Source organism: Hippocampus comes, unplaced genomic scaffold, assembly GCF_001891065.2.
Source record: "Hippocampus comes isolate QL1 unplaced genomic scaffold, H_comes_QL1_v1.1 scaffold59, whole genome shotgun sequence".
NCBI classification, from domain to species: domain Eukaryota; kingdom Metazoa; phylum Chordata; class Actinopteri; order Syngnathiformes; family Syngnathidae; genus Hippocampus; species Hippocampus comes.
Genome location: NW_017805406.1, coordinates 2,740,335 through 2,756,847, shown reverse-complemented (window position 1 = coordinate 2,756,847; position 16,513 = coordinate 2,740,335). Strand labels below are relative to the sequence as shown.

The 16,513-nt window shown below is 43.0% G+C and overlaps 1 long non-coding RNA gene across 4 annotated transcripts in view; it reads right to left on the bottom strand.

The window, feature by feature from the left end:
* The window catches only part of LOC109517975 (uncharacterized), a 68,215-nt gene that overhangs the window by 10,925 nt on the left and 40,777 nt on the right, over positions 1 to 16,513 (bottom strand). The window contains exons 3-4 of one of the 4 annotated variants that reach the window (XR_002168636.1): positions 14,597 to 14,731; positions 7 to 101 (exon numbers count right to left, since the gene is read on the bottom strand). This is a non-coding gene — a long non-coding RNA (uncharacterized LOC109517975). Of the gene's footprint in view, positions 1 to 6; positions 102 to 8,467; positions 8,855 to 12,483; positions 14,313 to 14,596; positions 14,732 to 16,513 lie in introns of those variants that run through there. The other 3 variants (XR_002168639.1, XR_002168638.1, XR_002168637.1) reach the window with 3 other exon arrangements.

The window sequence follows — 16,513 nt, the reverse complement described above, 5'->3', positions numbered from 1 at the left end:
AGAGCGGAAGCAAAAAAAAAAAAAAAAGATAAAGCCAAGAAAAAGATAAGCCAAAGAGAGGGCAGCAAGGAGCAGGTGACATCATAGGCCATGTTGACTTCCTGTGACAACACACACACACACAATTAGTCAAGCTGTAGCTGTCAATCACATAACAACACACACACACACAGACACACACACACACACACACACACACATACACACACTTAACTTGGCGTGCGTTAAAAACAGACCCTCACTGCGGTGGGCGTTTTAATCCAGTTAGGCCGGCTCTCGGAAAGGAGGTCAGGTTGAGGAAATAAACGCGCTGCTGGCTTTTATTACTCACACATGACGGACACACACTTGTTATCGGGAGTGACAGTCAAGTCAGCTCTTCACTAACCCGTGGAAGTTAAAATACAGGCCGAGCCAACAAGCTGCCCCCAACGTATTCCTTTCAACGTTTGATCATAAACGCACATAAGTATGATTGTATTCCACTGGGCATCCTTTGAGTGTTTGTGATGTCATATATGGACACGGTATGGCGCAAAAGAAGTTGTTTGCACAAAAAAAATAAAGTCAACTCAAAAGGAAATTTGGAAAATTAACATCTCTCTCCTGAAGCACAACCAATGCATGACATTTGAAAATATTGTGGTATTATTGCGAATAAAGCCATAGAATTTCATCAGTGTAAGTACAACGTTGTAATATTAGTTGAAATATTTGGCGAATGGTGTAATCATATGACAAGAAGAGTTTTACTATTACGAGAATAAAGTCACAATGTTATAACTTTAGTTTTGATCTGACTAAAATAAAGGTAGAACAAATAAATAAATGTATAAATACCAAAACAAAGCTGTAAAACAAAATCAGAATCCCACCACAAAAAAAGTCACAAATGACGACGAAACATCCAGATTAAAAAAAAAAAGAATAAAAAAGAAAGTCGTGAAAGAACAACAACAGTTTGAGATGGAAAAAGTCACAATATTTCCAAAATGAAGTTCCAATTCAAAAAGAAAAGGTTTTAATTTTATCATACAAAGTCGCTTTGTGGTTTATCAAAACTCGATTACTTGTAACACAGCATATTGTATAATGTTCGACAATGAACCACATGCTGCATCACCAAGTCTAAAGACAAAAATATGACTTGATCAGATGTGAATTGATTGCGTGTTTCTGCAACTGATTTCACACTGACTTCAGTTAAATATAGTTGCTATAGCCAAAATGCTTGGAATACAGTACATTAAAAACAACTCCATCACGTCACGAAAAGCTATACTTAACCCTCCGTCCACAATACAAATACCCAAAATAAACGGGATTAACGTCACTGATGGGTGGAAATAGAAACACAAATATGAGTTCACAGAAAAATTCATCATCATTGTGCACGATAACTGCTTGGAGGAGAAACAATGACAGGAAATAATGCAGCGTCTGAGTGTTGAGTCAGTCGCGCTCTTATCCGACTGGCTGGGGAATGACAGACCATAATATGCATGGGTTCAACATGGCAAGTGTGGGTTTGTCATATGAGTAAAAAAAAAAAAAAAAAAAAAAAAATCTTCCAAACGTATTATATAATAGTCATTCAAAAATTACAAAAATCTCTATGTGAAGTTGACCTCTTTCTTCAAACCTGAGTGGAATAACGAACTCATGAGCTGATAGGCGATGAAGCGCTGCCTCCACAAGTGAAAATGCAATCCAGTTTTTATGACCTACTCACGTTTCCTTGACACTTTAAACAACGACATCAGTAGCCGCTCATTTTGTTGCAATGTCGCCAAGGTAACAATGGCCATACTGTTGAGTAGGGCAAGGTGAGCAGTGGCTCATTTGCATGAGACAGATGATTTCAGCAAGGCTGCTAAGACACACTGGAAGTGTTTTAAATGGGGAGTGGGGTGGAGGCCATTTTTTCAGATATTATAGAATATATTTTTCCGTGTTCAGGTGAATTGTAAGGGACACATTATCAGTCTCACACACACACACACACACACACACACACACACACACACACGCACACACACAAAAGCACGTACTGGATACACACAAACAGCACCAGGTAGTCTAAATGTCTGCACAGGAAGTGGCATGAAACACGCAGAGTATGTCGTTTCATTTCACAATAAAGCTGTGAAAGGAAGCTTGCTAAAATTCCCACACGACACCAGTGTTGGCGCATAGAAAAGTACGCATCAAGGCACACAACCCACGTCATCAAAGGCCATAAGGGCACAGAATGGGAAGGGGGCACCGCATTTTCCACACGCTAACACCGGGGAAATGTGCAATCAGCCAACGATCTCCACGAAGACAAAAGGAAGACTAATAGGATTAGCATCATCATGACTTTGCTTACGCCAAGAAATTAATGCTTATTTGCGGCTGTGCATTATATGGAGGGAGAGAGAGAGAGAGAGAGAGAGAGAGAGAGAGAGAGAGAGAGAGAGAGAGAGAGAGCGATCGTTCATCAAAAATTATCAATTGATTTGCTAATCAATTAGCCATCAATCAATTAATCAATTAAAGTACCTGTAATATAGAAATAGCTGTAATATACATTAGATATAGCTCTAATTATAAATTATAATTTTCTGACAGTTTATAACCAGTTTTTTTCATGTTTATACCACACTTCTTAACTCTCAATTTGTTTTAATGCAAACGACTATTTACCCCACACCCTCTCTAGTGCAGCATAGCCAATGTACAGTATGGCCTTTGTTACCATGGCAACCAAGGGAGGTTTCTTTTTGCTCAGCGGACGTTCATAATTTGTGTCTGCACAGTGTTTCTAGGGTTTGGTTTAGCAAAATGTCAATAGTCAAGTGGCCTACCACTATCATGGAAAAGAAATACAGCCTAAGATATGTAACATTCATAATTTGACTCCGATTTCAAATATGCCTAACAAGGTTGTGTTAATATCCAAGGTGAACCAAAAACACCCTCGAGACCTTTCAAGGGGGAGTCATAATCTTATTTTCCAGCAACGCAGTTGACTGAGGCATGTCATCCGCTCTGCATCACAATGTGGCATTGAGCTATAAATGGATCCCCTGCGCTATTTATAGCCTCATCGGATGGGATGGTGGGCAGAAGGCACCGCCACCCGACACCGAGAAGGTTCCGACCTTCTCTCGCTCGCTCTCTCTGTGGCCTTCGCATGCTTCCTGATCGGGGTTACCCTCAAAAGTGCTTGCGTCATTCACTGCAATACATCCCCACCAGGCTTCAATCCTGACTTAATGCCACCTGACCCCCCACCCCTCCAAAAAAAAAATCACTGAATGGAATATCATATTCAATGGGAAGTGAGGAAACACACAGGCATGCATTTATCTGCGGGTGAGAGAGAGTGTCAGTGAATTATTAAATATAGCCTTGTTTCCCTGGTAACACCTGAGGATCACACTAACAGTGTGAGCACATCATCCTCCAAAGGCACTTTTGTTCATGTAAATGCAGACTTGAATGCATCTGAATAAATACGACATTACATCCCATCACGGCCAACATGCATGAAGGCGTTATTTGAGCTCCTTTGAGTGGACGAAAGCGAACCATCAGCCAGGCGGAAAAATCAGTAATGGCTTTTGTACCGCATCCACAAGTCTTGCGGTGCGCCACCGGTTGCGGGGGGGAGGCGGGGGGTATCCCAGTGCATGAGGGAGGTCGTACGATGTGCAAAATGTGCACATGGCAACGCAGCACTGTGGATGTGATAGCAGAAGACATCAGTGAATGGGAAGAGAGGGGACGGATGGAGGGCAGTCTGAACAAAACAAAAAAAAACAAACAAAAAAAAAAAAATGAAGGACTGCCTTTGGGATCGACCACAACAAAATTGATCAACTGTACTAGATGAAAACGAACAAAATTGAGGAAACATTTTCATTACGCTTTTAAAACTGTTGTCTTTTTTTTGTTTGTTTGTTTATTGAACATATATAAAACATACAATAACAGATTGACAAAATGCAAACAAAAATTATAAAAGGAAAAATAAAAGTTAGTAATACAAACATCATCACAGTTATATGTTCAAAGGAGTAGGGAGAAGTAACTAACTAACTAAAACTAATTATAACGAAAAAAGATGAGAAAAAAACTAATACTAAAACCAATAAAAGACTAAACAAAATAAATAAATAAAATTCCCCCCCCCCACCACCAAAAAAAAAAAATTGTTTTTTTTAAATAACCATGCATTGCCTTTGATGGAAATGTTGCCCCTACCAACATGGCCGCCACATAAGCCAGCTCTAGTCTAGAAACAAATGATCCAGTCTGTTGTGGCCAGACTTTCATAAACACAATACCAACAAGTGTTTTGAGTGGACTGGACACAATTTTTCGTTCATTAAATCCCGAGTCTGTGGGTTCTGGGTGCACTGAATCGAGGTTCCACTCTGTTCACGACTATCGTTTTGCATTCCAAAAGAGTGAAACCATTCTTGGGCCATTCTTGTTCCTTATCTTAGAAGGCAAATACAGAGGTAAAATTCCAAAACAAGCTTTTTAAAAATCTATTCGAGATGAAAACATGTTGTGTCAGGGTTCCCTTAAGGTACCAAAGCAGACCACCTCCATCTGTTACTGCTGGTCAGTATGTACATCTCAAGGAGATGTGGTCAGGTCCGTCTGGATTTTGGATAGCGGCAAGAGAGCGCTCGTGTACAAAGTGACAAGACCATCAAAGGACGTTTTTATGACTGCGGTCTTCAAAAGAACAGTTTGATGTGTTCAAAGCTTACAAACACACCACAGGAGACTGAGGGAGGCTGCTTTGCGAATGGAAAGTTCAGCGTTAAAGACCAGCCAGAGATGACGCCTGAGAGAAAAGGCCTTCAAAAAGGCATTTGATATCGCCCATCAAAGAGTTGAGCCAAACCAGCATCATGTTGTGTCATTCTCGCAGCGACTCCCTTCAGGTGTTGGATTGATCACAATGTTTGCCAGATGTGCTTTTATGGCGTAGACCTTCTATCCAGGCATATGCAGCTGACAGGGAGAAAAAAAAATGCGTATACCGTGTAATTAGTTAACTCGTGTTGCAAAGCCATATAGAGGCGTCTACTGAGGCAAACATGCATCCTCACAGATTCATTCAAGTGTGGATTCTAAGCGCATGCTATAGCAAGTAATGGCTTATTATCGGGGGAGGGGGGGTCAAGGCATACCTGATATAGCATCATTATAGCAGATAAAAGCAAATCCAAATACGGTATTCCATAAACGACAACTAAAATATACACACAAAGTTGTCAAGGCTTAACAAATGACGGCACACGTTGCATTCTTCTTCTTTCCATTTTAATAGCTGCATCGCCTGAAACCTCGCATATGAGCAAGCACCGTGCATTTGCTTCATTTTTATGAGCGTGTGAAGTGAGTATGTAGTTAACTCGTGTTGCAAAGCCATATAGAGGCGTCTACTGAGGCAAACATGCATCCTCACAGATTCATTCAAGTGTGGATTCTAAGCGCATGCTATAGCAAGTAATGGCTTATTAATTAATCATTGCGGAGCGGGGGGGCGGGGTGAGGTGGGGGACAGTGTTCCTTTCCTCATTGAAATTACACAGAGATGGTCACTTTCACCAAATGAACAACAGTGCAAAACATCTCTGCATGATAATACTTCATTCGCAATACTAAGCACCGTGCATTTGCTTCATTTTTATGAGCGTGTGAAGTGAGTATGGTGCTAATTAGAGGAGGTGGCGGTAGCGTGGGTGGTGTAGGTGTGTGGTGTTGGAGGTGGCAACCTTCCCCACACCTCACCAACTAATCCCCCTTCATAACAAAGGCCTGCCTCTCTGCTCTGCTGGACACCGAGAGCCCAGCCCGATACAGAAACCTGCTGTTTACAATGTCCCGACTCCAAACTTTTTAAAGTGTTTCATGGTTCCGACTTGAGGGAGAAACCGGGGCTGGTGCATGAATGTATGTGAACGGGGTGGAGAAAGAGGCCACAAAAGGTGCTGTTTCGTCCAGCGGGAACAAGGGAGCTATTACACAAGACATGGGGAGAGGAAGGAAGGCAGGAAGGGAGGAAGGGAGATTGAGGAAGGAGGAGGAGGAGAAGGCCCAGTAGGGGATTAGCTGGCCGGCCAGCTGCTCCCTGAGGGACTAAACATAAGAGACACTTTTATTCTGACAGGAAGAATTGACTCTCGAGAGCCTATGAAGAACAAGAGGCTGGATTTTAAAAGAATAACATTTAAGGGAATCTACAGTATCCCTAGAAAAATAAACATCATCTTTGCTTCCTTTTCACCATCAGGAGAATAAACCAGTAATCAGTGTAATTATCTCAGTTAATACGAGCCGTTTTTTTCACACACACACTAAATCAATTTACTCGCACAAAGTGAGATGGAAGAGTTGCCGATCAACTAGCGCATCTATAAAAAAAAACGTCTTGCGTCAATTGCTTCGTTGAGTGGGTGAGAAAAGTTGTGGCAGGGCACCCGTGTCGGTCAAGTTTATCACTGTCTGGAACAATCTTATGACCGTATTTTCCACACTATAAGGCCCAAAACAGCATCACCCACCAGCGCACAACAAGATGAGATCATGTTGTAAGATGAGGTCTCTGCGCAGAATCAAAAATGATTTTACCCTGTTAAATGTCTTTAACTACGATTCGAAATGATGTATCAGTTCGTACAATATTTCCACGTGTATTTTGGCATTGTTTTGTGAAGAGAGTGAGGCCGGACAGAACATCTGGACTTCAGGGGACACTCGAGATGCTAAAGACTCCCAAGATGCTCTCTTTTCTTTGCAGTTTTCGCAAGCAAAGTTACAAAGATATACGTTTGCACTCATCTTGAATGCATCCTCCCACGCGCCGAATATCTTATTTTTGTGAGCACTATACAAAAACATGCAGTGCCTTAGGCATCTATTGGAGTGGAGGCTTTTGCAAAGCTTAAATTTTATTTGACAATGTCAGTGAGGTATTATTATAACAATTGCATCATTATTGCACTTCTAGTGTGCAGGCGGGTAATTAACAGAAAATTAAATGGTTGGTCGAAAAAAGTGGTGCCTTGACATATTGCAAATTCATTCCATGACCATGTTGTGACTCAAAAAGCTCAAATTATCTTTCCTCATTGAAATGAATGGAAATGCCATCAATCCGTTCCAGACATTGTGCAACTTCTGATGTACATGGCTTGGCCACCAGGGGCAGTATAATACACACATTTAGACACAAATGAGGAGTTTCACAACTAAATGACTAGTCATTTTCACAGAGGATAAAGAATATATACAGTACCTGTGTATATCGTTGCATTGTTTGCGTACATCTGTTGTTGCACAGTTTTTGTTCGACAATCCGTTATAGTGCTACAGATGCTTTTTGCCCATCTATGGCATTTTGCATTGTTTGTTAGCATTAAGCTAAGCGGACTATCATAACGCCAAGGTATTCAGGCAAAAAAATGAATAAATAAAAATCAACAACTGCTCCGACCTAAAAAAAACAAAACAAAACAAAAGAAAACCTCGAACGTCAGGTCACTTGCGTGAGTCAAGTTTTGGTATATAAAATATAAATTTATTGACTTACAAATAAATTCCCCTCACCTATTCAACAATATAAGAAGGTCAACATTTTTTGAAACCCCTCACAGGATGATGCAGTGGACGTGGACTCAAGGCACAGCATATACTCAGTATATGACACGCATAAGCAGGATCATGTGCTGCTGTGGGCTGCAGGGATGCGTATAAGTGGTGGCTGACAGCCCACAGGAGCTGTAGCTCATCCCAAGGAGACAATAATGATATCTCCATTGACGCACATCAGTTCTGACACAGCTCACACGGTGCCTGGAAGCATCGCGGAAGAATTCGCCAGACGACGTCTGACGACGACGTGCGGCGAGTTTCCTTTATTTCCTGCCTTCCGTCCCCGTTTACCTCGCTGTCTTTTTCTCCATATGGCAGCCATTTGTCTGGAGGAGGTCCGTCAGACATAAATAATAGCTTATGAAAAAACAGGGCGAAGACTGAGGGACGGGGGTGGGGAGGGGGGGTCTTCCTGAGGGACAGGGGTGTTCTTCAGAGGCCCGGTGTCCTTCGCTGGACACAAAGTGAGATGGCAAGGGGTGGATGGTAGCAGGGATCCCGCAAAATTGCAGCACTTATCTATTTTGCTTTTCACAAAGAACCCAGACAAGGTGGAATTTTGCATCACCAGCATCTGGTGTCAAGTCCAGTGGTACCCTGACTTGGCGAGTTTCAATGACGATCAAATCTATATTCCCGATTGAGATTCAGTGACATTCCATTGCTCCATTCCAGCCCACAAAATCCATATTTTTTGGAAACAACAAAATAAAATTAAGTCCAGGTGCCACTTGTATTTACTTACAGTTTATTTATTTGTATTTCTCAACAGAAAGAAGTTTATTCGTGACTCAGGTAAGCCGCCCTAATTTTGAAAAAAGTCAAATTGAGTCGGAAAATTCTGACTGCCTTCCAAAAACGGTAACATTTCGAGGACCAGCTGAAATTGAAAGAGTCTTCATTAAAGAACTCCAATGAAGCTGGATGGTTTAAAAAATAATTTAAATCAACCCGGGCGCAACAAGTCCTTCTGTGAAAAACTTTTGAAAATGGACAGCTTAGCATCTGTCCTGCGCTCCTAAAATTGTGAATTATGGATGATCTCTTAAAGTCACAACATTTGAAGTCACTCTTTGAAAAGGAGTCAGTCCTTCCATCACTTTTTACTGTCCTGAGCATCGACGTTCATGTTGCACTTTTTGATGAATGAAGTGGCCAGGAAGGCAGGAAGAGCCTGGAGAGGAACGGCAGACTAAATGGAAGAACAGAGAGGGGATGAGTGGAAAGCAGAAGGAAAGAACAAAAGAAACACGTGAAGAAGTATCTTCTCAAGTTTGTGTACGCTGATTTTCATCTGAAACCAATTAGTTCCAAACAACACCGACTTTTAAAAAAAACATCCGAGCTTTTTTTTTTCCCCGCCTTTGTCCATCCATTCATGTGTCAACCTCTGCACATCTCTGCGTGCTGCCGTGTGCACTGCATGCAAGCGTGTGTGTGTGTGTGTGTGTGTGTGTGTGTGTGTGTGTGTGTGTGTGTGTGTGTGTGTGTGTGTGTGTGTGTGTGTGTGCGTGCACGCAAGCATCGTGATTAACATTCGCCCCAATTCGCTGAGGGACACGCATTCTAAGCCCTTCCTTCCTGCTCCGAGTGGAATTCTCATTAGCTGATAACTACTTTTCAAGAGACCGCTGCATTCCTCCGCTGGATACCAGGGGCCTTGCTTGCAGGACCCCACAAAACACACACACACACACACACACACACACACACACACACACACACACACACACACACGCACAAGCATCAGAGCGCTGACAGGCAGCGATACAAATGGATTCAGATGCACTTTGCGCAGCTTGTAAATGCAATTTGAAACTTTTTTTCCCTCTGACTTTTGGGAGTTTCGTGGTCCTACTGCGTGCCAATAAGCAGTTAGAAGTGCTTTGGTCAACGGGCCCAAAAAGTCATAAATGATGTCAATTCGCATAAAGTCAAAAGTTATATTAAGGATTATTAAGAGTCTAACTTTGAGATGAATCGATTCATTTTCTACAGTTCTTGAGTACCACTTTCGCTAAGCCTTTTCCACTGACGTTGGGTGAGCTACGTTTACTTTATGATCCTGGCAGCCGCGGTAGTCCCAATTCACACCGCCATGGACAAAACATATCGTTGTGGATCAAAGTGGGGCGACGGGATGTGCAAACGTGACAAGGAGCGTGCGCACTGTGAAGTGTGAATTTGAATAACGGGGTTCCTTAAGATGCATTGGTAAGAGGGAAGGATGAGTGAAATAGCAGTTGACAGAAAACTAATGTTACTGAACATTTAAAAATGTGTAGGGACGCAAGTAAACTTTTTTTAGATGATTTTTTTTGTTTTTTTTGGGCGCCAATTCCGAATATGCCCTCATTATTTCCCGAGCCCATCAGATGTTCGCAAAATTTTGACCATCCATCCATTTTTCCAAATGCTTATCCTCATGAGAGTTGTATGTAATATAGAAACATTTGTTTTAATATTTATGAATGAAAGATTCGGTGGAGCAACAGGTGGAATTTTTTTTCTAAAACGTTTTAGCTATAAATGACGAAACCGGATGTGCTGGAAAAAAAAGGCGAGATATTTTATTCATCAGCGTCAAAAATACATTGAGGGACATATAAATCCATTTCTCATTCAAATTGGCTGCTGACCAGTGTTATTGAGCAGCACTATGTGCCCCGCCCCACCCCCGCCCCCTTCCATTTACCCCCCTATGCCGATGCCGACTGTAGCCATGTAAGGGAGCTTCATTTAACTCTGCTAAAAAAAATAGTATCATCTCTGGAACCCGCTTCACAGCGAAGCGTGGCTCAACATTTTGAGACGTGACATTCTTTGTCATCTCCTGCACACCCCATTGGCTTTCCTCTCGTCTTGACCTTTGTATAAGGGCTGGAGGAGACCTCGCTGCGTAAAAACGCTGTTGAGAGTTCAGAGGAAGTGAAGAAATGCGCAAAGCTGTCAATGGTGACAAGAAGGGGGAGGGAGAAAAAAAAAAAGCACACAGCAAGTGGAAGTGAGTTGGGATGTGGATGCATGTGTCCCCGGTGTCCATGTGCAAAAAGGTGACGTGTGAGAGATTAGTCAACGAATGAGCATCTGGGTCATATTCTTCTTCCTGTGCATGTGTCGAGTCACCTCCGGGCCACACCATCTGCCTTTGCGCTCTCGCTCGCTCGCCTCCCTCCGCAAGCTCGGAATTCTCCAACAAACTGTCACGCTTCCATCGCGCTCCCATGAACACATGGAAATATGATTATTTTCTCTACTAATATACAATCGCGGTCCTGCTCGTTATTACAGAGACTGATGAAGGCAATCTGCGGTATTTGTCTTCAACAAACCATGTGACTGATCAATGACTTCCGAAGAAAACCATCCGGACACACTTAGGATGAATTAATAGCCTAAACAGTACGGATTTTATTGACCGTAACTGTCATGTCTTCGGATGAAACCTTCATGGCAAGAATAAGTGGGAGCATCTGCAATTTCTCAAGCAATGACAGAAAATTTAAGATTTATTTCGGAGTGCATGGAAAATGAGTTTCCTCCACAGGGGTGTCCGGGCTCTCCCGTGGATAGGGTGAGAGGCTCCGTCGAGACTCAGAGTCCAGCCACAGCTCCTCCACGTTGAGAGGAGCCAGATGAAGTGGCTCAGTCATCTGATTGGGATGCCTCCTGGACGCCTCCCTGAGGAGGTGTTTCGGGCAATGATAGGAGGCCCCAGGGACAAGCCAGGACACGCTGGAGAGATTATGTCTCGGATTATGTCTTGGAAGAGTTGGAAGAAGTGGCTGGGGAGCAGGAAGTCTGGGCTTCCCTGCTGAAACTGCTGATAAGCGGTGGATCATGTATTTTATTTTTTTTCCTGCTGAGTTCTGATTTGTTTAGTTCAAATGGGTTGAATAGTTAAACCATGTCCGTGTATGAACCGTTTTAGCTATCAACTGCGGTAATTCAAATCATTTTGGAGGTTCCATTGTAACTTTTTGTAAGATTCCCTACCAAAGTGTTGTGGGGGTCAGTCAGTTTGTCTGCGCTTGCTTGCATCTACCTGCGATGATGTCCAAGGCTTGCATGGTGGTGGAATGGGCCGGCGTTACCACCCACTTAGCCCCTTCAGTCAACTCATTTGTCTGGCTCCTTTCCCTCTGCATGAACACTTCCTCTCAGCCTGTAAAATGATCACCGGACGACCGCTTGATTTGCCTCTGCGCTTTGCTTTCCACTCATCTACTCTGCTGCTATTTCCACTTTTGCTTGAGAAGCTTCCGTTCCACCTCCTCCAGCCCTTCTGACTTGTAACCTTAATTTGCTTGAATGCGAATCTTGGCCCTTCCTTGCCTTCAGTCAAGTCTTTGCAAATCGATGCCATTCCACACCGATTTCACTTGCCCTGGGTGTTCTTTAGGACAACTTTTGACAGAGAGTCGCCGGTTAGGAAGCCAGCATTTAGTTTCTTATATAACCTTAATTTTGATTTCATAATGTCTAGTTTATTGACTCAATTGCAGACAGGGGAGGCATTTTTTAGAGCACTGGTTTGCAAACTTTTTGCGCACGAAGGCAGCGACACGATGGTAGAATGACTCATTCATGATAAAGTATTGCCGAAAATGAAATGTTACTGGTTTGTTGTTATATTTTGGGGTTGAATGTACACTTAATTAAAACCTAAAAAGAGAGGTAACTTTACCTGATGACCAGATAGGAACGGTCACATGGGCGCCGGCGGTTGCAGCCGTATGCCGCCATCCATATGCAGCCGTTCCCATCTCAAACACCAACATGACGAAATATCATGATGTTTCAAGCTTTCCAATTCTTTTGTTTCAACTTTTGTTACGAAGCGAAGTTAAATCAAAAACTATAGTCGTCTTCTGTGCCGTAGCAATGCGTGTCCCCGCGAGTCTCTGAGACTCGGAAAACAACGCACACAACTTCGATCAGTTAAAGATGATACGAATGGAGTAGATACAAGACCGTACCAATTTTTCTTTTTTTACATGCACTTTATGTTGCCATGAACCTGCTAATCTGATGGATAATGTTGAAGTATGCATACCAGGCCAGCAATTGGCGGTGTAACTTGTGATGAAATACCACCAGATGCTTATTATTGTGAATGCAGAATCCAAGTCAGATCGTTTTGTCTGGCAGGGACAGACAGCTCGCTCTTATTGGTAGGCCAGACAGAATTTATTTTAAATACTTGATTGTCTGATATGTTTCCTATCACCATTGCCATTCAGTCCAATAAGTCATACAGTAACAAGTAACTGTGGACTCTGTCTGGCTGCTGTGCAGGAATTTTGGCTTTTGACTCCCTTAAGTCAATCTATTATGGAAAACGGTTTGCGGTTTCAGCCAGCACTCAAGATGATGTTTATAGAAGGAAGTGCACCTTCCATAATTTATGTATTAACTGTGAGTCTGTGTACAGTTCTGTCACTTTCTTGGGAGAATTGGAAATGATCCGTCTTTGTCAACGAGTTGTCAAATGGTTAAGAGTGCACGTTTTGCATCTGCTCACCAAACCAAGCCATATCGGACAGAGCGTGATGTACGGTATTGCTTGATGCAAATCCGACTTTTGGGGTTGTCACCAGTAACAAGTCATTGTTGTCCACAAAGATACAAAAAAATGTTCTTTGGGTCCATATCTGGTATTTCAAGTTTTGCCCAGTTCGCAGCCCTCCGAGCCTCCACGAGACAGACCTGCGCCACTCGTACGATCCAGCTGGAGCGTTCGCGTTGAGCGAGCCGCTAATGACTTCAACAGAAAGAGCTTCAAACGCCCGCTCCGCCGTCGCCAGAGTCAGGTTGGCAGATGTTCTGAGCTGCCTCTCAGACATTTGGCGTCTTTTGAGTAGATAAAGCATGCGGTGTTCTCTCAATTGCACGATTGCCCGTTAACGATGGGATGTTCTGACGGTTAAGAGCTTCTGGACAAGGTTGCTTCAAGTCTTAAAAGCAAGAGAGCCCGTTTTCGGGAAACCACCACACATGTTTACTCTGGGTCCGTATGTTGTGGTGTCACACCCTAACGCAAAGGCATGTCTCTGGCCACCTGTTGAACCTCGGAATCCGGCTGGCTCCCAACATCTGCTTTCTTTCAACACACTTGATCTGGGATGCGAGGGTTCATACGAAAGAATAGAATAGAGCTTCGACACATTGGCTGAGAGTCAGACTGGCTTTTAACTTCTCGCTCTCCTGCCAAACTCCAAGGTGATGAGAAAACCTCTCTCTCTTGAAGGAAGTATCCTCATCCCTCATTCTCTGCCACTTTCCAGTCTGGTTTATGAACATGCGAACTTGCCAAAATAAAATGGCATCGTATCTTGCAGGCAGACGGTCTTAGTGTCTTCTTCCTATGGATGCTTTAGGCATAATGTCCCCGTTTCCCTGGAAGTCCATTGCCTTCTATTTCGCTCGGTCAAACGCTGCTTCAAAATAGCGATTCCAGACCGCGCTGCCGATGCTGCTTTTTCATCCAAGAGGACCGAGGAAAGCTTCTGAACAGACACGAAAGTCGGGGCCCCCGGATGCACTTTTGTCTGTCCATCAAACAGAGTTTCCAGCCATGACTTCGACTGGTCTTTTATCATCCAACAATTCAACGATTTTGATGATGGTAATGACTTCAGCGGCGCAGTCTGGTGTGAAACAACAAACATTTGACTGAGGAGTCGCATCAATGGTGGAGACGCTCTGAGGCAATTTGCGCTGGCGGAAAACGCCACTGCTTCGTAGGCGGTGTCAAGTCAGTTAGAAAAATGGGATTCTTTTTTTTTTTTTCGACAACCAGGTCCCACACAATGGCATAAAGTCACAGTTTCGTTAAAAAAAAAAAAATTCAGGTTCACATCTGTCACAGAATTTTGCTGATTGGTACAAACTGCAAAAGGGGAGTCTCATCCGGCGTGTACGGTTTACTCACTTGTTACACTTAGGCCATTACAGCGTGGGCTTGGGTTTCTTCTGACCAGTTCCAGCACAGAGAAGATCTTTGTTCCGTGAGCAATGAGACGCTCTTGGAAAAGAGGAACCCGGCTGTTCCCAGGTTCTTTTTCACCTGCACCGGAGAACAACGAGGAGAAAGGGGAGTTGATCCAGGGGATATGATAGCCTAAACTGTGACGGAGAACGTCAGTGAAGTCATTTACAGATGACTGAATGAAATGACCGTTTGATGCTCATCGATGACATCCTTTCATTATCTGCCGTTTGTCCTCTTAAGGTTCGGAGGTGAGCTGGACTTAGGCCTTCCGTTGACTTTTATGGTCGCTATAAATTGGGGCACATAATGTTGTATCTCAGCAATAGCCTGGCGACCAACCAGTCCTGGCCCAAAGTCAGCTGGGAAAGGTTCCAGCTCACCCACGCAATCGAATCACGACAAAAAATTGGATGAATGAAATATTTTACAAAATGTTCTGCCAGTTAAGTAAAATTATTGTGCGATACAGTTATGCATTTCAATGTGCCTCACTGAGACGCGGGTTTTCGCTATTTCGCAGCCATCATGGCGGGCAACTGTAAATAATTAGGCTTTTATTTGAGTGACATTTTAACCGGGATGAATTCATTTGCTTTTATCTTCAATGAGGGAAATTGTACTGCAGCATTTGTCCAACAGTATCAACACATGTAGAACTGTGCGGAAGTCTTGAGGATGTGAAGCACACTGGAGGGACGAGCTCACTACATAAACATCATCATAAGGCCTGCTAAACCAGTTTGATCATCAACTTGTTTTCTTGCCAGGCGCCACTTCCGCTTTTTGAACTTTGAAGTCCCATGTGGACAGTACTTGGGTGTGTGCGTGTGCGTGTAGGAGCATACAAGGCCCTGGTATTAGTTCGAGTTCACGTTGGGTTAAGGTGGGGATTAGACTTAAGGCTTCAGGAAATGAATGGAACTCAATGTAATGTGTTCTGAAGTGATGTGATGGTAGGAACTTATCTGCGTGTGTGTGTGTGTGTGTGTGTGTGTGTGTGTATGTGTGTCTTCTCAACAGGGTCTCCGAGGATGTAAATCACCCTGTCCGAAGTGATCACTGTGAAAACATCCTGTGTGCATGCTGTGACACCCCCAACACACACACGCACACCTCGCTGTAATATGTGATGAGCTTGTTGAGTGAAGGGGAAAATAACAACCGACTACAGTAAAACCTCCAAAGTGGGACACAATCCGTTCCTTGTTGACTTCCAAGTAGTTTTTTTTTCTTTTTCCAAGATACTTTCCTACAAAGAGGAGATCATAAATGTACAGGAAAACTAAAATAAAGTGAATTGACTCAATTTTGAAGACACCCAAAAAGCATTATAGACATTTTCATGCTACCGTACAATACTTTTGATCACATGACTTTAATTAATTGGATTGCTCCTATTGTATTGAACGGTATGACCTTTTCCGACAGTATGTCAGTACAGCACGGTAAGTTATATTTCTGCTTGCATTGGTATCATCACACATTTGTTCTTTGCCTTCATTGTGCTGGCGTTGCCAGAAAAAAAAAAGCCAAAGAAAAAGCAAAACACTTTTGGAGTTCATTCTCCGATTTCAAGCTGTTGCGTGTGACTTGAATGGAATAAGTCCATTTCTGTTCTGGCCACCAATACTTACATTATTAGTTTGCATCTTCTGGCACCTCAGAAACTCTTTTTCAGGCTGGGTTCGAGGTGGGGAATAGGTTCCCAGCAACCGGCCTGTCAGGGTGTTGTTCCACTTGGAGGCTATAAATAACACAGAGACATCTGTGATAACACGCTATTGAAATCATGCAGATGAGCATTATGCGGCATTGCATGCAAGCTGCATGTTGTAGAGCTTGATGGGGTGTTGCAGT